The sequence below is a fragment of the Bombina bombina genome, chromosome 5, assembly GCF_027579735.1.
Source record: "Bombina bombina isolate aBomBom1 chromosome 5, aBomBom1.pri, whole genome shotgun sequence".
Lineage (NCBI taxonomy): Eukaryota > Metazoa > Chordata > Amphibia > Anura > Bombinatoridae > Bombina > Bombina bombina.
In genome coordinates, this window is record NC_069503.1 from 645,605,363 (window position 1) to 645,629,076 (window position 23,714).

Here is a 23,714-nt window from a genome sequence, read left to right on the forward strand (position 1 = left end):
TTGACAATTGTACTGCGTGTGAGCATAATAAAACAGTGCAGAACTCTTTTTTTTTTTTTGTTTGTTTTTGCTGAATCCTGAGGGAAAAGAGAGCGTGGCACATTATACATATACATACTTGGGTAGGAAGGATTTAACCAAAGTCTTCCATAACAAAACCGTATTAACGGTTAAAGAACTTTAAATAGTAACTTTAAATAGTAAAGTCCTATTATATATCCATATGTTTTTTTCCTTAGAGATACTAAACCCAAATTTTTCTTCCATGATCAGATAGAGCATGCAATTTTAAGCAACTTTCTAATTTACTCCTTTTATCACATTTTCTTCATTCTCTTACTATCTTTATTTGAAAAACAAGAATCTAAACTTAGGAGCTAGACCATTTTTGGTTCAGCTGATTTGACTGTGAATCTTGATATAGTTTACAATAATTTGCTTGAATATAGTGTAATGATTAGTAATTTCTAACTGGATTGAGTTTTTTTAAACATATTAATTATTTTTTTAATTCTTTTAATACATTTAAACAAAAATGTATCTTTAACAAATGTTAAATAAATATGAACTTAAAAGGACATGAAACCAAATATTTTTCTTCCATGAGTCAGACAAAGTGTTCCACTTAAGAAGCTACAAGAATCCTCAGATCTCTAATTCTTAACCCTCTACGCCAATCTGTAAAGTGCTGTTCTTCAATCCCCGGACTTTTCTGGCCAGGATGATTGACAGCCCCTGCTTGCCTGCAATTAGCTGCATGCAAGCAGAGGTTGGGGTTGCACACTTTGCTACGTGTGCATGAAATGATAAATGCATGCAGCATATTGCTGCACGCTAGCCGTGATGCCGGGTAGGCAGGTGTGGAGATGTTTGCCCCTGTCTGTCCTGCTCTTGTTAAATAGAGGCCAAAGAATACAATAATAAAATTAAAAAAAATCTAATTTACTTCTATCAAAATTGCTTTGTTCTCATTTTATTCTTTGTTGAAGAAATATCTAAATAGGTAGCGTGCACATATCTGGAGCACTAAATGACAGAAAATTGTGCTGCCATGCAGTGCTCTTGCTAATGTATAACATTCTTGCAAAATTGCTGCTATATAGTGCTGCTATATAGTGCCTTATTTTACCATCCTGCTTTTCAACAAAGGATACTGAGAAAATGAAGAAAATTTGATAATAGACATATAAAAGGAAAGTTGTTTACATTTGCATGCTCTATCTGAATCATGAAGGAAATGTTTGGGGTGGATTCAAATATTAAAATGTATGTTACCTATATATACTTCAAAATAAAAAAAAATCATGTGCTCCTTTGTCAATAACTTCTAGACCAGACCTGCAATTTTTAAAGTAATAAAAGTAATATAAAGAAAATAATATATTTTGCTACAAAAATAATTCAGTTTTTAGGCCCAATAAAGGTATCACTCGAATGCTCAGTGTTTAAAATCCAATGAGTTTGTCAAGGGAGGTATAGTCCATGAATATAATTGATTGATTTATCGTAAACAGGAACGGAGAGGCATCTCTCAATGCATTATTCATCCAGTGCTAAAGTTCTTAACATGACCTTGACTATGATATTAGGTATAACATTCAAGAGTCATTCCTTTGAACTAAAATGTATGTTACAATGTATTTTTCTAAATGTGCTAAAAGCTTAACACTGCATTTTATCAATATACTTTATAAGATGACCAATGGTCTACTTAATAGCAATATACTTCAAGTAGCTTCAATTTGCATGTATGCACAGCTAAAATTATATTAGGGATGTGTTTTAGTAAAAAAAAAAAAATCCACAGCTTTCATAGAAGCTTTTATAAGCTCTAAAGTAGTCTCTATCTGAAATTAGTTTTAGAATTCTGATCCTAACATTCTGATTGCATTTTTTTATACCTCAGACTTAGGGTCGATGACTGTTCCCTGCATTTCAGCTTTGTTACTTTCTATGGATAGCATCTCTCATCTCCCTGGTACGTCCAGGTTCTGCCCTTTTTCTTAGAGAATTTAGTGAGTACATCCTCTGTGGTGTCTGCACTATAATCTCTCTCCAAGCTAGAGAATCATTGATCATCGGGGCCCATAATATCTCTCTACCCTGTTTTTCATAGAGTACCATGAATCATTCAAACATCTCTATTAAAAAGTATGGTTCTAAAATAAATTACCAAAAGGCAACAGATGAATATTATATTTATAATCCACATAACATGAGGAATTTTATGTTAATGTCCATTAAGATTTATTGTGGCATCATTGCCACCACAATAACCATGCCACCATGGTTTCTTTGCTCAAAAGTGACCATTTATTCCTTATAACTACTGGCTGCTGATACTGACACATTTGAAGTTCTCTAAGCTTCTGCAGCACCACCCATTCAACAAACCATCCATTATTAGTGTATTTTATGTACTAGTATGACTAAAACAGCAAATACTTACAATAGGTGTCAATAGGGAAGGAAAACGTGGGTCAATCAATCTCCCTCAGGAGTTTATATCTAAGCATAAGCAACCACATATGATGTTCTTTTGATGTCTGTCAACAAGCGACATTTTTTAAAATTTTGCCTTGGTTATTGTTATGTTTGGGATCTTTTATTCCCCACAGAAACATTTATGTGGATACCCATCTACACCATGTGTATTTAATAATTTCCTCATAAAAGAAAAACATTTCTTAGAAGTAATCTTTTTTGGTAGTTGAACTATTGACTCTTTAGATGCCAAACCATGGTTTTTGTTGAGCCCATACATGCCACTCTAAATTGCATAACAACCAGTTTGAAAATAACTTTATCAATGTTGCTGCAAATAATCTGTACTTTATACTACAAAACAAATTCATAAATACAATATATTTTAGGAACTTTGGTTTTAGTTCAAATATGTTTTTATGATTTGGGGAGATAATGTCTACAAATATAACAGTTTTTTTAAATCCCGGAATATAAAAAAATGACATTTAAAATTTGCAGTGCCAATGTGAAATTTCTTGATTTGTTAGAATTAAATAATGCAGTGGCATGGATTAACAGTATTCTGAGTCAGACACATTTCTGCTGAGCTTGTTTCTGTTATTTTAGTTGGTTATGATGCCCAAACAATATAAACAAAAAATACATGTTAATGACCCAGCAAAGGTGTCAGCATCAAATGGCACAATATGAAATGTCTACCACATTCACCAGCATCACAATATAACACTAGCTTTGAAAGATTTTACTTGCTGTGTATGAAAAAAAATAAAAAAAAAAATATATATATATATATATATATATATAGGTACACAAACACAATAAGACATTAAAATACATACTATTAACATGTATAACACAGAAAACTCACCGCCATATAATGAATGACCTATATTGTTTGAAATAGTTCTTATATACACCACTATAAAATGAACATAATACAAATAACTTCTTAAACAGTATTCAGCTTAAATATCCCCAAACCTTTAATTTTAAAAAACAATGGCATATGATAGCTTTTTAATTCTACCACATAAGAGACCCTTACATGATAGGCTATGCAAGCCTGTTCAATATAGCTACAACATAAACAATGTTTTTTTTTATAGTGACAATTTTAATGACTGAATCATATTTAAACTTATGGTGCTGTATAATGACAGGTCACTATTTGTTGCTCACTACATGGTAGAGGGACCTAATTAAGTTGCTTACCATAGTCGCTATAACTTTAGTACCTATATTATGGCATAGTACCAGTGTTATAGCTCCTAAATATTAAAAGTTACTCCCAATACAAATATAACTAATCATGACCTCCTCATCACACATAATCCTTCCCATGTTGCCCTAATCTTCTACAAAAGGATAACTGTACCTAGCAGTAGTAGCTATTAAAGGACAGTCACGTCACAATTAAACTTTCATGATTCAGATAGGGAATGCAATGTTAAATAACTTTCCAATTTACTTTGATCATCAAATTTGCTTTGTTCTCTTGGTATTCTTTTTGAAAGCTAAGCCTAGGTGGGCTCAAACGCCATAAGCATTTTGCTCGTTTCGGAGCCGGAGAGAAACCCGGCTCTGAAATAACTGAATGCTGCTGCCACAGCTGCTAACACCAGTTGCATCCTCCATCCCAGTTGTACCCCTCAGTCATATAAGACTGTATTTGGATTGTAAATATTTGATTAAAATGGTCCATGTAAGACCTGCTAAGAAAACAATATATACCTTATATGTTTCTAATATTCTGTACTACATACAAATTAAACACATGTATTTTACTGCACTTGTGAGTGCATTTTTCAAAGGTTTATTTGCAAGGCAGTTAGCATTGTTATCTGTAAGAAAATATCAAGAAAAGCCCAATAATGAATTCTTTAATGTTCTTCAATATTTTGACTTCATTTAGCAGTAATCAAAAAGTATAGGATAATGATGTAGGTGCCAAGGGAAGAAAAATACTAGCCAACCGAGGGCTTTTGGAGAAGTCTGGAGAAGAAGAGGCAACAATCCTTTACTGTCTCTTAAATCTGCATGGCTCAAAGATCTAGAAATGTCCTTTAATGGATAGTATACTTTAAAATTTGTTTCTGAAAACTTGTTATACCAGTGGCAGAGTATAAAAGGCCTGGGGAATTGCTCTTTTGGGTTTATTTGTGTATATAAATTAGCTGTTTTGACACCCTGAAAACACACCCCATTAAAATGGTCTGATCTTGCAGAGAGAGCAGACCTCCTTATTTTGTCACTCTACACACACACAAAGTTTTACTTATCCTATCTCTGTTTGAATATGCAAAGCCCAATAATAATAGAGAACAATTTAAAATAAGCTTTTAATTACCTATCTCCTCCCCACCAACTGGGCTGTGATTTCTTCAATTGACTCTGGTTTACATAACTTTCTGTATCCATTACTGCAGTACTGAAATTAGCAGTTTAGATATCAGTTTCAATAAAAGCTATTTCAATTGAGATCATTTTATAGTATACCATCCTTTTAACATTGCACTTAATGGCTTGAGTAACACAGTGGCACATAGAAACATAGATATCGACGGCAGATAAGAGCCATAGGCCCAACAAGTCTGCCCGATATTTCCTAAAAGTAAAGAATCATCCTGTTGGTAGGATAACCTTATGCTTGTCCCAGGCATTCTTAAAGTGTATTCAATGAATCAATCACCCTTTCTGTATGAAGTGCATTCAGGTCAGTGTACTTTAGAGGAATGTCTTACCATGTTAGTCAGAAACAGTGGTAAGAATTAACTAATACTAAGCAATTAAACATTTCCAATCTAATGTTAAGAGTGGTAAGCCAAAATAATCCAGAAAGTGCAATTTCAGAAAATAATAACTTCTGAAAATAATTCACTTGAAAAGGTTAAACTTGTGAATATCTTACAATGCTAGTTCAGCAGCAATATGGTTTTGAAACAGCTATAAAATATAAAGAATTTTGGGACTGAGTTTTGCTGAACACTTGTTTCAAAATATATATACAGTCCACAGTACAAAAAAACGAAAGGCTGACAAGGTATTTCTATTTAAGGATCTTAACAAGTATATTACCTTTGAGCATTCCGTACAGTTGTAGTAGATTGCATCAATGTATTCAACATATTAGCATGTCTTCTATAAAATATTTTAGCATAATGAGCTACTACTGGAAGATCTTTCATATGTTATTTAGAAACATTGAAATTCCACTGAAAACTAGTTTTTGAGACACATACTACAAATACAGAGCAAAGTAATTCTCAAATAATTTTAACTTTTATTCATATTATACTTCGGTCCAGAAAACAATAGATGTGTTATTGACTGGTATGGTGTGATAATTATTGCAAGGCTAAATTATTGACATATAACAAGATTAAAATATGTTATTTCAAATAAAAGTTTACTGCAAAAACTGTGTGCTTTTCCTTTGCTTATAATGAAACATGCAAAGCAGCAATACTTTATTCATTTCACTTGAATCACATACTTTATAATGTGATAATAATAGTGTGATAATAAACTTCTATTGCAACGTTCAATACCTTGGTGCATGAGTTTTTGCACTTTGTGACACACTGGAATTCAGTTAAAGGAAAATAGTAATGTATTTTAGTATGATTATATATACAGTATATATATATATATATATATATATATATATATATATATATATATATAAATTTACAGACATATATAAACACATACATTCATGGTATATAAATATATATATGTGTGCAGTTAAGTAGATTAAAACGTGTAAAAACATATTTATGCAATATTCATTTTTAATGAAGTGTAATACTGTGTATTTAATGTAAATATTTGACATTCCAGCGTATTTATAAATAGATATTCCTATAAATATATCTGTATATATCCATACCTATATGATATAGATCTATATGATAGATAGATAGATAGATAGATAGATAGATAGATAGATAGATAGATACAATTATAAATATATATATTGTACCAAAATATCATATCATATATATATATATATATATATATATATATATATAGTATTTAGGAATAAAAGTAACATAATGGAATGTGAAGTTTTCATATGTTCATGTCGGGTTAGCTCACTTGTGAATATGCGATCAGGTTTTATGGGGGAATATGTTTACGGCAAAAATATTTTGTTTTCAACTTATAATATGTAATACGAGTGTTCCCTGACTTGTGCAAAAAGCTTACTTCTATCGAAGTAAACGCACGAGCGGGAGTGTTAAATACTGCTTCACTTGTAATCTGACTCTAAATGTTGAACCAAAAATTATATATAGTTTACACCATGAAGATATTTCAACTAGATATCTCAACAAATAATATCCTTTCTCAAATATAAAAAAATAAGGGTAAAATAAGAGGAAAAAATGAAGAAATAAATAGTGCAGAAACTGAGGTTTCAGTGCCCCTGTAGTAAAATTAACTTTTATTTAGTAATATATACAATTATATTCTATTAGTAAAAATATTTTCTTGGCTCCTAAGAAAAAAAGACAGCTGAGATAAAAAGAAAAGTCATTTTCTATATTTAAAAAAATGAAATAATGCATGCCAAATCCTCTATATCTTTCTAATACGCTTCTCTAACTGCAATAAACTAAAGTCCTCACCAGTTGTTTTATATCCCATTGTTAGGTGGTGGAGCTGCAGATGACAAAATTCCTCTTCTGCTGCAGGAGGAAATAAAGGCAAGAGAAAAACAGCTACGCATTTCAGCATATACTGTATGTAGGCCTTTCTCTAGAATAATTTAAAATGAATTCAATTGTCTATGACATTGGAACCCATCTCATTACTGCATATACAGCCAGATTACGAGTTTTGAGCGCTATAGGGAAATTAACGACCGCCACAAAAGCGGTGGTATTTAACCTCCCTATAGTGCTGCTATTACAAGTTTACAAAAAGCAGGCTTGCGCGGGCGATATGGTGGCGTTGAGCTCCATGCTTCACCCAAATACAAGCGCTGCTTTGACGTGCTCATGTACGATTTCCCCAAAGACATCAATGGGGAGAGCCAGCAAAAAAAAAGCCTAACACCCGCGATCAAGGAAACAATGGCTCTGTAACGCAGCCCCATTGATGCCTATGGCAAAGAAAAAGCTATGTTTAAACCTAAAACCCTAACATAAAAACCACATCTAAACACCTTTAATCTGATGCCCCTAACATTGCTCCCACCTACATAAAACTATTAACCCCTAATCTGCCGCTCCGGATATCGCCGCCAGCTAAATACACTTATTAACCCCTAATCTTTAGCCCTTAACATTGCAGCCACCTACATTACAGTTATTAACCCCTAATCTGCCGCCCCCAATGTCGCCGCCACTATACTAAAGTTATTAACCCCTAAACCTCTGGCCTCCAGCATCACTAACACAAAATAAATATATTAACCCCTAAACCGAACCCTAACGTAACCCTAACACCCCCTAATTTAAATATAATTAAAATCAATCTAAATAAAACTTTCAATTATTAACTAAATAATATATATTTAAAATGAAATACAAACTTACCTGTAAAATAAAACCCAAGCTAGCTACAAAATAACTAATAGTTATATTGTAGCTATCTTAGGTTTTATGTTATAGGTATTTATTTTTAAATAGGAATTTTTTAGGTAATAATTGTAAGTTTTATTTAGATTTATTTTAATTATATTTAAGTTAGGGGGTGTTAGGCTTAGGGTTATGTTAGGGTTAGGGTTATGCTTAGGGTTAGGTTTAGGGGTTAATATATTTATGTAGTGATGTGGGAGGCCAAGGTTTAGGGGTTAATAGTTTATTATTGCGTCGGTTTGGGCGGATGGCAGATTAGGGGTTAATAATATTTAAATAGTGTTTGCGATGCGGGAGGGCCTCGGTTTAGGGGTTAATAGGAAATGTATGGGTGTTAGTGCACTTTGTGACAGTTTAGTTATGAGTTTTATGTTACAGCTTTGTAACGTAAATCTCATAACTACTGACTTTAGATGGCGGCACAGATCTTGTCATCTTAGGCTGTACCGCTCACTTTTTGGCCTCACAGCAAAACTCGTAATACCGGCGCTAAAGAAGTCCCATTGAAAAAGGACTTTAAAGTGCGGTACTGACGTTGTGTGACGGCCGAAATGGTGTGCGGTACACCTATTATCTACCTGATAATTAATAAGGCAAGCTTTTTTCTTCCATCTTATATACATGTCTACTAGTTTGAAGATATTAGCTCTTTCACTGTGCATTATATTAGTGTTTATATGTTATATCAAATAATATAAATGTCATACCTTTACCATTAATTATAAAAAAAAAAATGAAAGGGACATGAAACCCAAAAATTTTCTTTCATAATTCAATTAGAGAATACAATTTTAAACAACTTTCTAATTTACTTCTATTATCTAATCTGTTTTATTCTCTTGATATCATTTGTTGAAGGAGCAACATTGCACTACTGGTTTCTAACTGAACACATGGGTGAGCCAATGACAATCAGTTTATATATGCAGCCACCCATCAACAGCTAGAACCTAGGTTCTCTGCTGCACATGATCATGCTTGCCTAGAAAAACATTTCAGCAAATGATAACAAGAGAAAGAAGCAAATTAAATAATAGAAGTAAATTGGAAATTTGTTTGAAATTGTATTTTCTATCTGAATTATGAAAGATTTTTTTGGGGTTTCATGTCCCTTTAAGTACTCTCAAAGATCCTGTCAGTGAATAAGGTATGTAAGCTATGGACAACATCCTCTAAGTAATAAAATAAATCTTACAAAAACATCCTATATCAAAGTTAGAGGAAACATAATCCAATATATTCTGTAAATAATTTACAGATATCCAGTAAATATTCTGTGCTGCTCACACTTGTATATCCTCAAGAGGTAGCAAAAAAATGAAGGGTTACATAAAAGCCTAGAGAGCCCTGTGGGAAAAATCTGATCATTAATCCCCACAACATAAAACAAAATACCAGACCAGCTCGATCTAAGCATAAAATATAACTTTTAAAGATAATGTTTAATTATAATGCACAACAAAATACTTCAAACATTAAAAACAAACAACCATTCATAGTCTGTCAGACTCTTGTAACTTGTGTATACATATGGTTTTCTTATTGTACAGATTTTGTTTTGTACTGATTAAGGGCTAGATTACGAGTGGAGTATATTTTTGTGCTTGTGCTATAACTCTTCAAGAAGTAAGTTTTTTTAACGCGTCGGGTAGCACTCATATTACAAGTTGAAAGTAAAACGTTTTTCACTTTTGCACTATCCCAACGTGTGCAAAAAGCCGAACTTCGAATATCGGGACCGTGTTGATATATTCCCCATAGAAGTCAATGGAGGACGAAAAGTGGGAAAAAAAACCTACTCATGCGTAAAACCAATCACATTTTCTCAAGTACACTAACCCAACATGAAAATATTTATATTTCACATTCCAATGTTGTTCACATAGCAGAATATGTTCTATTTATTCATAAATAAAAATGTTTGCATATATGTGATTTTTTTGGTACAATATATATTTATGCATTATTATTATTATCAGTTATTTATAAAGCGCCAGCAGATTACGTAGCGCTATACAAGAAATGATGGAACATTACAGGGATGCATTAAACACACAAACAAACAAGTACAATAATGGGGTAAATTGCAGTTGTAGGTGCAATGATTGAGTTATACAAAAGGAGAGGAATGCCCTGCCCTTGAGCACAATCAGTAGTAGTTCACTTTAAATACAAAGTGGCCTACAGGTAGAGAGGCTCTCAAGCTTACAATCTAAAGGAGAGGGAACGGAGACAGAAGGTAAGGCAGAAGGGAAATATGTCTGATATAAGGCAGTGTAAACTGAGAGTGAGTGAAATGTGTGGTGAGTAAATGAGCGTTGGAAAAGTGTAACAGAATATGATAAAGTGTCAGTTCAGAGGCTGTGAGTGTGAAGTATAGTCTCTATCCTGGATCATTAGTGACAGCTGCACCTAATTGCTGTTAGGTGTTTATATAAGGTAAACACCAGGGTGGGAGGTGGAGGGAGGATTGGTGGGCTAGTGCATGCAGAGAGCCTGTAGGACTGCTTGTTGCTGTGAGGTCTGTGTGAGAAAGAGAGTTTTAAAGGTAAAACTTCCTGTTGATAAAGGGTAGGTGTATGGGGGGGAGGTGTATCTATTATAAAAAAGACCTCAGCTCACAGGCTAATTAAAGCAGATAAACAATGGATACACCCTACTTATGAAGTCACTGAGGGGCTCTCCAGTGCACATGGATTTAAATAAAATTATTTAAACAGACCAAATATCAAAATGAGTAAATCCTATATAGCACAGTTTATGTACAGCACATTGAATAAAAACTGTTTTTATATAACAAAGAGACATAACAATGTAACAAATTCCACCACCCTTTATATAGGTATTTGTTTTGTAAAACACATAAGCAGAAAAAAGAAATATATTAAACAACATAATGAGTATGCATGAGCAAAACTTTAGTTCCAAGCAACAAAACTTCTTAGAAGGAGAAGTCTGATAGCAACGATAAAGGGGTACCCCTTATTTAATATTGTAGTTCCCAAACTTGTAGATTTTAGAGAGCTCTTATAGTTATCACATATAGGTGATATTCAAGTAACTTGTAATCAAAGGTTTTAATCATGGAGAATTTTCCAAGACATTGCTTGAGAAAGCCCAATCACAAACAAAGTCAGGGTGAAACGAGTGTAGAACTTAAGCCACGTCTCTGAGATGTGAGTAGTAGCAGAGGAACAATGCTGCTGTTGATTTGTAAAGCCCACTACGAAAAGCATCAGAAACCTGATGAGGTGCCTTTAGTTTGAAAACAGTTGTTTTAAAAAAAAAAAAAAAAAGTATTTTGCTGTGCATTACTTTTAAACATTAATATTAAAATAATCTATAAGTTAAAAATGAACTGTCATAAGACATCTACTTCCTAATTGATTCATCTGGGATAATTGAAAAGCCCTCTTGCATGATTGGTTGATAATTGCTGCACAAACATTTGTTTGAGCAGTTTTAAGTGGATATTGCACATTTACCTCAAAACAAGGTGAACATTTCCCTTTCTGGGAACCTTGTTGGCCCAGCAGTTGAGAAATAACCCTGTAATTATATATTTGCCTTTTAATAAGAAAGTGTTGCCAGAAACAACAGATGTGCATGGGTCATGAGTTATGTTCTTATGCAATTTTAGTAATATATAAAATATTTTTAGGGTCATATAAAATGCTTTAATATAAAAATATATTTTAGTTACTTTTAAATATTTCAGATCCTTTGTATATATGATGTCTATTTTCACCCTGTCATCAATAAATTAATTTTAGTAATTTGGAAAGGTACTACTTGGATCTGCAAAAGGTTTTCTATATGTACCTGAGCTATTTCTATGGCTTTTCAACATTTTAATGTAAAAATAGACAGACCAGATAAATACAGTATATTTCCACCCTTGGCTTTATTAAAAGATCCTTACACTCCTTAATTTCTTTTAGCACATTTTCATCTCTATGAATTATTTACACACCACATTTAAAGTATAATCAAATTTGTCTGAATTCCATAATAAAAAATGCATTATAAAAACACAATGCAGTAATCATCAAACATTCAGTAATATTTGTTTCTGTCAAATTCCAGTTTCCTTTAGCATGTGAAAGTCATCAGTCAATCACTTCAACTCATTTAACTCATTTATGTATGTATTGGGCATAGTCAGAACTAGATCCTCAAAATGTGTGCACATAAAAACAAGACATTTTGTGAGAAGAAAATTTTAACATTTTCTAAAAATGTATGCTCTAGCATGTCCCTTTAAAAAATAAGCAACTAGCAAATGATTTGGTCTAAATTGTAAACAGTTCATTTCAATTTAGGTTTACTTCTCTTATTCAAATATTTTTTTTCTCTGTATCCTCAGAACATTTTAAATGGAACAGCACATCCTGTATTCACATTGATCCTCACTAGTTAATTTATTATACTCATCTACCTGAGAAAAAATAGCAACAATTTCTTGAAATTAAATGCATGTTTGCAATCATCCAATATATTTGTTATGTTGCAGTCTAGGACCCTGCTCCCCTCTCAAGCTGATATTTTTCTGTAGAATAGGTACCCATCCCTTCCTCTTCCTTCAAAAAAATTTTCAATAGTGCAGGGAAACATGCTCTTCTCTCCTCCCTCCTCTGTTGGGCCGCCCATCCACCTTCCTCCTTCCCTTCCACTACTCCCACTCGGCACCAACAGATGATGATTACAGAGAGCAATACAGACAGAGTCACTCTGTAATGATCGGTGATCTTCCCTTACCTTATGAAGGGAGATGACTTTTGCCCCTGGTTGCAGTTCCTGCTGTCTAAGATGACAGCGAGGACTGTAACATTGAGCTGGAGGTAGGTTCTACATCTACACAGCATGCTGGACAAAGTACTGTGTGATGGAATATCTACATTTATATGGCACAAGGGGTTAAACTTATTCCATAGTAAATATTTCTCACTGTTCTGCATGTAAAGATTTATGCCCTTCACCCCTTTATTATGAATGAATTTATTTATTTTTTTACCTTATAAATATTGACTTACTTTTATAATGAAATGTTATTTTTATGATTACTTTTATTATTATTATTATTATTTGTAGTAGTAGTAGTAGTAGTAATACTAATAATGGAATACATCTTAGAGTCAATATTTAAGTACTTTTTTAGGGTTTAACATTAATTTTCTAAATGTGGAACACTGGTTTCCAATGTTTCTATTAAATGTACAGTATATTATTTTACTTTGGCATTTTGAATTTTTCTAACAAAGAAAAAGACGATTTCTGCAGATGCTTTATTAATGCACTGACTACCAAACTAAATAGCTGTAGTAAGCTGACCATGAATCTTGTAAGACAATGTGGAGACCTTGAGTTGAAGCCACTTAAGAACAGTAGAAATGTAACAATACTTAGTTTGGAAATGATTACAGAAAATGCAGTATGCATTCCATTCTATATAATACAACATCTTTCATTCACCTTGAAAATACAGTACCAAACAAAAGAACATATATAAAGGTCACACCAAATTACAGAATGTTTACATTGTACAATTTTTCATCTTCATATAAGAATTTTCTGTCTTTCCCTTACAAGTCATATTCTATAAAAGTAAATTACAAATGTAAATTGTGAATACAAAAGTAGTCACTGTAGAAAATTATAGCTTCCTTATAATGCAATGCCATTGATAGGAGACAACAAATTATTTCATACAATCACAAGTTAAGATGTAAGGTTTATTAAATCTGTATAAAAACACAGGGTTACACAAACAAAATAAATTAATAAGTATTTTTCTTACCATTCTGAGTTGTGTGAGTGTGTGGATTTTTTCTTTACAAAAAGCCAAAGCGAAATCATTTAAAAATGTGTTACCTCAATTTTTAAATTAATTCCTCTCATCCAGTTGCAATTTGTAATGCACAGTTAATATGACATAACAATAGATGAAATCATGTATGATATAATTTTTATCACACATACTTGTTAGATCCCAATGCAGAGATTTGATATATAGGGGCCAATTTATCAATCTCTGTATGGAGCTTGATACCCCTGTTTCCGCGCGAGCCTTGAGGCTCGCCGGAAACAGAAGTCATGAAGCAGCGGTCTAAAGACTGCTGTGCCATAACTTGTCCGCCTACTCTGAGGCCGCGGACAAATTCAACCCGATTGAATACGATTGGGTTGATTGACACCCCCTGCTAGCGGCCGATTGACAGCTAATCTGCAGGGGGCGGCATTGCACCAGCAGTTCACAAGAACTGCTAGTGCAATGATAAATGCCGACAGCGCATACTGTCGACATTTATCGATGTGCACCTGACATGATACCCTACATCGTATCATGTCCGCTTGCACTATGATAAATCTACCCCCTAGGCTAGATTACGAGTGGATTGCTGTTTGCGCTCCTGTTTGCGCGTTAATTTCGCTAGAAGGAAGATTTTTGCGTGCGTCAGGTTGCGATCATATTACAAGTTGAAAGCAAAAACCCAACGCTCGCACAAATTTGAACTTACAATATCATGACTGCTTTAATGTATTCTCACGTAGACTTCAATAGGGCAACCAAATTGGAAAAAACCTAACACCCATACTTGCGCTCTAACCCAATTGCATTAATTTGAGTGCGCTTACCCCTATTTCATATTCCAATGTTCTTCCCATAGAAGAATATGTTCTATTTATTGTTAAATCAATATTTCTCTGTATATATGATGATGATTTTTTGGTAAAATATATATACCCCTACAGTATATATCCATGTGATAATATATAGGTGTTGATATATACAGATATAATATATCTATTTAGAAATACTTAGAACATAAAACCCTATATGCTATATGAAGAACATTGGAATGTGAAATATTTACAGTACATACACAGTTAGACATTTTATTATATATGAATATTCCATAAATATACATTTATGTTTGTGTGTGTGTGTCTCTATATGTATACATATGTATTTACGTGTTTATATGTATATACATGTCTGTAAATACATATATACACATATAAATACATAAATACAAATGTACACACACATAAACACACACACATATACAGTATATATATATATATATATATATATATATATATATATATATATATATATATATATATATATATATATATATACATATAAACACACACACATATAAATATACATGTTTAGGCATGTGTATGTATGTATCTCTATGTTAAAGCCCTTTGCCTATCTTTTTTTTTTTTCTGACACCTGAGACTTAAAGCCCTTTTAACTTTTTAATTCAATTTTTTTTTAATAATTTTTACAAGACAGTGTTAATATGAGCATAAAAAGACAGTGTATTTTTTATGTGTTTTGTGCAACTTAACGCTTGTGCGCTGCAGTTATCGTGCCACTTAAAATCTAGCTCTTAATTAGTATATTTTAATGCATATTTTATCATATAATATACAAATTATTATGCTTAAAGTATTTTATTATTGTTATCATACTCAACAAGTTAATGTTTAACAAGCCTACAGGGATGATTTAAATTTTATGACTCCCTTGACTACATACAGTTTCAATACTGTTTAAACCCCACCTTTAAATAATAAAAAAAAAGTTTACTGCAATAAATAAGGACTGATATCTCTAGATTTATCCTACCAAACTGTGTGCTTTTTTCATTCAATCTGAAAACAGCCGGACTCTAGGAAAAAATAACTACAACTAAGGATACCGAGAGAATGAAGCAAATAATTTGATAATAGAAGATGGAAAGTTGTTTAAATGGCATGCTCTATCTGAACCATGAAAGAAACTTATTGGGTTGCATGTCCATTTAAGACTCTTCTGGGGTCTACATTTAGGGTAGTGAGTTTTATTTGGTTCAGGAGTGTCATATGTTCTAAAAATAATAGTGTTGGGCCCATTGGGTGGGATAATCTTAGAATGATAGGTTTCATGGGTGGCGGATCTTAATGGCTGATATAATCTTTGATGGGGGGATTTCAGTATGGGAGTGGGCTGTATAGTTAAAGTGGAGAATGTAAGGGATGTGTGTTAGAAAGAAAAGTAGAATATGTGTTGAAACCAATGATAAACATCAGTTTAATACACCACCATTGCAATTAAAGCCCCAAGACTGGAGATAGGGTGCTATAGTGCCAATAGGGGAGATTAATAATTGCAAAAAAAATAATTACCTCAATTATTTGTGATGGTGTTAAAGCATTAATTGGATCTGAGGAGTTCCCTAGCATATAACTGATAAACTGGTATTTAATATATGTAGCTATAGGAGATAAATGCAGATGACACATAAACACTTGCTTTTAAATATTACTCCATTGCCCAACTGAGTTTAAAACTGATTTCAATATGGTGTTAAAGCTTTTAACCAGATGAAGGTAAGAAGTAGTAAGATGAGGTTAAGAAATGTATAAAATGTCTGTAGGAATTGTTCATCATTCGATAGGGAGTGTCAAAGTATCATCTTCATTACCCATATAAATCATAGACTTATATAATACAAAAAGGGGTAAAGTAGGTGAAAGATTCCAATTGAGAAGGTTTGCTAAACAACACTAACAGTCCTGCAGATTAGATAGAGACAATATTAAAATAACCATATAGGAGCCTGCATCACAATTAAGTTGGTAATAATAGCGATGTATGAAATAATATGAAAAACACACAGTTCATTTATGTATGCCAAAACTTCATCAAAGGGACAGATACATCAATAGTAATAACGGTACTCTTAGTTTGGCAGTTTCTTTGTTAGTTGGTTGAATCACTCTCCGGGTATGCATACATATTCTGATAAACACTGATATGCAGAGGAGACAAGCAGCCATCTGGCTGTACTCATGGCGTTAGATCCTTTCCACAGGGAGCTTCTCAGTTCAGGCTATTACCATCCATCACCAGTACTCTGACGCTTCTAAGTCTCTATTTAAGAGTGGTTCCGCCTCTCCGACTGAGTTGATGTCCGATGTGCTGTGAACACAAACCTGTTCCTCTTCGGATCCTGTGAATATCTGCTGACCACAGACCAACCCCCTGCAGGAACTTGCAGTACTCGTGCTCACTGTGGCCACCTATATTGTTGATTTGTAGTTTAATTTGGTTTAATATAGTGCAGTAGTTTAGTTTAGTTTAGTTTAGTCGAGCTTAAAGGGACATGAAACCCAAAATTTTTCTTTCACGATTCAGATAGAGAATACAATTTTAAACAACTTTCCAATTTACTTCTATTATTTAATTTGCTTCCTTCTCTTGTTATCATTTGCTTAAATGTTTATCTAGGCAAGCTCAGAAGCAGCAGAGAAACTAGGTTCTAGCTGTTGATTGGTGGCTGCATATATATATCGATTGTGATTGGCTCACACATGTGCTCAGTTAGAAACCATTAGTGCATTGCTGCTCCTTCAACAAATTATACCAAGAGAATGAAACAAATTAGATAATAGAAGTGAATTAGAAAGCTGTTTAAAATTATATTATCTATCTGAATCATGAAAGAAAAAATTTGTGTTTCACGTCCGTTTAAGTTTAGTGGAGCCCATTTCAGCTTAGTTCAGTTGAGCCCAGTTAATCTAGTTTAGTCTATCTTATTCCTTTTTTAATCTTAAAGGACCAGTCAATACAGTAGATTTGCATAATCAACAAATGCATGATGAGAAGACAATGCAGTAGCACTTAGTCTGAACTTCAAATGAGTAGTAGATTTTTTTTTAAAGGATTACTTTTTGTTATAATTTTTAAGCTAAACAACTAACATATTAAAGTTAATAAACATTAATTAAAACCTACTGACCTATATTTTCTCCAAAACTAAGTTTCATAACGTTCTAAAAGTTATATCTTTTATTCGCCGATGATGTCACGTTATCCTGACCACTATTTTCAGCACTGAGTGTTCAAAATACTTAAACCAATAACTTTGTGTTTAAAGCGCCATTTTGAAACCTAGGTATTGTAAACGGATTGGTACAGAGCAAAGGATCTAGAGCAAAAGAGGTACAAGAAGCGCAAACAAGCTTGAGTATTTTATTATAGACAAATATTTAAAATAAACATAGTAACTTACACTTAGGTAAGCAGATGTATTCCCCGGTTAAAATCAGAAACAGCGGCAGTCTGAGTCCTGAACAAGCAGGCAGAAATATGTCCAGATGTAGCGGTGGACCGCCGAACAGAAAGTCGGCGTCTGACGTCACTGCGAGATACAGGATCTGGAGCGTCCCCCTTTAGGCCTCAACCTCTCAGCTGTCAAAACTGTCTGAAGAGACAAGTCACCCTTCGTGAGATCCCTACGCGTTTCGTCCGGACCCGGCCGGACTTTTTCAAGGGTAAAGTTTGTAAAAAGTTCCAATGTGGTGATTCAGAGGGATATCGCAAAACCAATTTATACACAGAGCAAGAGCGCCCTCTGATGGTATATAGTACACAAAACACCCTATTACATGATAAAATAAAATAAACGACCCAAAAACAATATTGAAATATATGAAACATAATACATACAGAGATCAATATTATGCAATCATGATATAAAAAACATATATACATAATCATCCTAATAAACAAACAAAACCAAATTATGAAACAAAATTAATCTTCAAAAAATCACTATAACCATAAGTAAACACTCCACTGGTAAAATTTGATATACATAAATTAATTGTCAAGAATCAAAATACATTCACAAATTTGTCGAGACATAATTAAATAAATAAAGATAATCACATTTAAATATCATATAAAATAATATATAAAAAATATATAAAAAATATATAAATATATATATATATATATATATATATATATATATATATATATATACACTGTGCTATAAAAAAAAAAAATTATATATATATATATATATATATATATATATATATATGGGCAGGTCAAATCCATCTAAAAAAATACTAAAGGAAATAAGAATTTACTTTAAAGGAAAAGAGGCAGCGGGTCAATGGAAGGACATACAATCATCTACAAAGAACACACACACAAAACACATCCCTACCATCTAGTAACAATAATTTTTAACAGACTCATCATCACATCCTATAAATATCCTTCATGGCAGTGGAATAAAGATGTCATGAGTATATTCAAAAAATTATTAATAATTTGTCATAAGTGGAATAAAACTGTCATAAGGTATACCCACGGAGTGGGTTTGGAAAACAATAAAATTTGCAGACAAGATTTCTGATATACGGTAGAGATATGTTAATGAAATGCTATTGATAAAAAGCGTATTTGGGGTAGTTAGTTAGTAACAGGCATAGAAAATATTTACTTACAGTGGCCTTTAAATAAATTGCAGTTATGTCTATTTCCACTCCCCCTGTATCATGTGACAGCCATCATCAAATCACAAATGCATATACGTATATGTTGTGAATTCTTGCACATGCTCAGTAGGAGCTGGTGACTCAAAAAGTGTAAATATAAAAAGACTGTGCACATTTTGTTAATGGAAGTAAATTGGAAAATTGTTTACAATTGCATGCTCTATCTGAATAATGAGTTTAATTTTGACTTGAGTGTCCCTTTAAATTACAACCAGTCTGCAGATAAAAAAACCTCTTTGTCTAAGTTATTTTTCATTTAGTAATAGGTTGTTAACATATAATGCATCAGCTAGATTGAGTAGATGTAGCAGTCAGTATCAAGTGTTATTGTATGACATACAGCAGAAAAATGTATGTACTAATAAATGAATTGAACTCATATAATAAGGTAAAAAAAAAACCTTTCTGCAGAAGGTAGCTTATATTTTTACTAATATGTAACAAAGCAAGGTCCCCATTGTTTTATTTATTTTTTTTGTTTGAATTGATCAGCCCAGTGAGGGAGGGACAGCAAACACTACTTGCCTTATGACTGGTCTAACAATTAGAAGGTGTGTAGCTTGTGACCAATGGGAGTAGGGGGAATCCTATGTAAAATGTTTTACATGTGGCTAGGAGTACGGCGTTTCAGCCGAAACATGTCAGCCAGCATATCTTTTTTCTATATTTACCTCAGTTTTAACCCAGGGGTCACTGGACCCTATGTAAATTATTGTTGAATAAAGTATTTTAACTTGTTCCAGACTCGGTGCTCCTATATTTCCTTTGAACTGCATAGACTTATATAACCTTGCAGGAGTTTTTAATAAGCTTGTTAGGACATTATTATTTACTTATTTATTTATTTTTCTATAATAATAATTTGTTTTAAAAAAAAAAAACTATCTGGGCTCATACCAAATAATAGCAACAATAAATAAATAATTGTGTAAAGCAGAAAATCAATGTTAGAAATACTACAGTACAAATTTCTGTAACATCCAAAAAGTACCTCAAAGAGAAAATAGAACAAATATAGTGCTATAGTGCCAAATATGAAGTAATATTAATGATCTGTGTTTAAAAGTACCGACATGCACTTTCCTGATAAGTTCACATTTAAACAGATGGCACTTGCAAAGGTAGAAGAAATCTCCTTTCTTTCCTTCCATGCACATTAACAATACAGACTTCTTAAAAAAAAATATTTATTAAACATTATGTCAAATAAAAGTAATTCTGGACTCAAATTACTTTTGATATTTGTTTATTAACTCCATATTTAATTATATTTTAGTAAGCAAATTTCCTAGATAGTTAAGATGTTAAGGAACATTAAATTCAAAATTCCATTATCTAGAAAATCTTTAATTAGGCAGTATAAAAACAATACAATGTCCAATCATACTTTATTTATAGCTTCTTTTTCTGTAATCCTCTTTTTTTTTGGGGGGGGGGGGGTTGTGTATTTTTTTTCTTTTACCACAGAGAAACTGGATTGAATCCTACTTTTTTAAGTAAGCTGCTGTTTTTATTACCTAACTACGTTACTCTTCCTCAGATAAATGCAGGAGAGCATATACATGTGACCCTAATTAGTGGCAACCAAGCAGACAAAATAATTGTACTTTATGCCCCTTTAAAACACAAAAGATATAAAACTGAAATCTTGAAGATTAACACCAACTTAAAAACATATGGTGTTATGCTTCTACACTCTAGTTCCAGATAAATCAACCACATTATTTTATTTTATTTTTTCATTATTCTTTTTTATCTCAAGGAACAGCATGCAACAACATTACACTGAGAATGCAAATTTTGCCACTGGCTGGACCTATTCATTATTATAATGTCAGAGACAACTGGATTGATAGTAAAGCACACATTCTGTTTATATACTTGCTAAAAACACTACCAATATTTCTGTTCTGCAGCTTCCTTAAAATCCATAATAAATAGAATATTTCTTATTAATGTAAAAAAGATTCTGTGATGTTAGGTAGCAAAAGATAGTGCAGAATTTTATTAAGTACAAAGAAGTAATCAGAACCAGAATTCATTAAAAATAATAAACTGATCTGTATCATATACTGTAAGTGCAAATGAACAGATGTATGTAACGTAATCTCTGCATTTCTGACACATTTAACCTAATTGATTACCTTAAATGTTTTAGTCTTCCTTGAAGATTTTTTTTAACAAACTTGTGCTGTTTCAAAGAGTAGGAAGCTAAAACACACAAAAATAATTTCAAATATATGTTGAAAGGGAAATACAGATATGGTAGCCTTATGCCTCACCTTCAAGTTCCCTGCATTTGAATTGATTAAGACCAAAAAATTAAAAGATATACATTGTGCTTATTAATCAAGAGAACAAAATTACAACTAATACCTTTATAAATGAGAATAAAATTATTGGTTAGGCTAATAAAATAAATCTCTAAATTGGCAAGCCTTGTTAAGTGTTCTATGTCTGCAGTGGTTAGTACCTACCAAAAGTGGTTAAAGGAAGGACAACTGGTGAACTGGCATCAGGGACATGGGTGCCCAATGCTCATTAACACACATGCGTATTGAAGGCTAGCCAGTCTGGTCTGATCACACAGAAGAGCTACTGTAGCTGAAATTCCTGAAAATGAATGCTGGCCATGATAGAAAGGTTTTAGAAAATACAGTGCATCACAGTTTGCTGCTGCATAGCGGTTTACCAATGAGAGTACCCATGATGACCCCTTTCCACCCCTGAAAATCACTTCAATGGGGACTGTCCATTGAACAATGGAATAAGGTTACCTGGTCTGATGAATCACGCTTTATTTTAGATTAGGTGGATGGCAAAATGCGTGTGGATCATTTACCTGGGGTAGAGATGGCAGCAGGATGCACTATGGGAAGAAGTCAGGCCGACGGAGGCAGTGTTATGTTCTGCTGGGAAATCTTGGGCCATGGCATTCATGTGGATGTTACTTTGACACGTACCACCTACTTAGAGATTGTTGCAGACCATATGGCCATGACATTTCTTGCTGAAATTTAGCAGTTAGATATAGACTGTAAATCACTAGAAAACCAGAAAATGTCAGGTGATTTGGTTTAGTAGTTTTTGGGATATTTTAAATTGAAAAACTAAGATATGAGTTGAAAATCCCAAAGACTTAACAATGGATATCTAGAATAGTTTATCTAAGAGACGGCTGCATGGATTTGTTTGAAAGTCGGTATTTGAATTGATTGTGTGGTGAGGGACTGCCCTTACTTTGGGTTAAAATGTGTGTGATTAGTAGTTTTTGTGATATTTTGAGTTATTTTAAACTAAAATTAAAGATGGTGACATTTTTGTACATGTATGTTTTATTGCTTTTGTAAATGATGATTCTGCCAGCTTGGTAAGTGTAAGGTGAGAGCGGCTTTGTATTATAAATGCTACTCTTTTTGATGATTTAAAAATATATAATTTCTCTGATCTGTAGGATGATGTCATGGGTTATATCACTAATGATGCAATTGATGATGTCATAGGTGATGTCACTGGTGATGTCATTAACAATATTATGTGTGATGTAATCAGTGATGTCATTGATGTCATTGACAATTGATAATGCCATGTAAAGCATGTAAAGTTTAGATTGGTAATTTCCTTGCTTTTTAACATTTGATTCCCAACTTTAACTCTAGACATTAACGTATTTTTTTTGCCAATCAATATATCTGTGATATATTTATATATCAATACCCATATAGATATAACTTAATGTATAAAGAGCTTAATTACAAGTTACACACTGTTGCTTTTTGAGCACAACGAAAATAGCACTAATATTATTAGTTAAAAGTAAATGCAATCGCTAGAGCACAATCACATTTTATGCTCGTCTGGTTGGCGAGACTGAAACCCTCGCATAAAGGGTAATGTGTTAAAAAAAGTTGCATAAAACACAACATAAATACATTCAAAATTACAGTTACACTCATATAAACACTATCTGATAAAAAAATATTCATATAAATAATAATAAAAAAGTTATTAGTGTTAAAAGGTTTATGGTATATTATTGTGCATATTTTATATTCCTATGTTTTATTATGATACATATACAGTATATATATATATATATATATATATATATATATATATATATATATATGTGATAATGTTAATGTAAAATAGCTATCTATACCTATATATCTATAGTAAACTTTCTTGGCTGCAGAAAAAGGTAAGTATTTAAAAAAAAAAAACACTGCAATGTAAACTTTCATGAATGAAAGTGCCCCTGTTTTTAATAGTATTTCTAAAAACTGGGCACTG

The 23,714-nt window shown here is 32.6% G+C and overlaps 1 protein-coding gene across 3 annotated transcripts in view; it reads right to left on the reverse strand.

The window, feature by feature from the left end:
• CDH18 (cadherin 18) overlaps positions 1–23,714 on the reverse strand; it is a 951,076-nt gene that overhangs the window by 143,831 nt on the left and 783,531 nt on the right. The gene's annotated exons all lie outside the window — the stretch shown is intronic.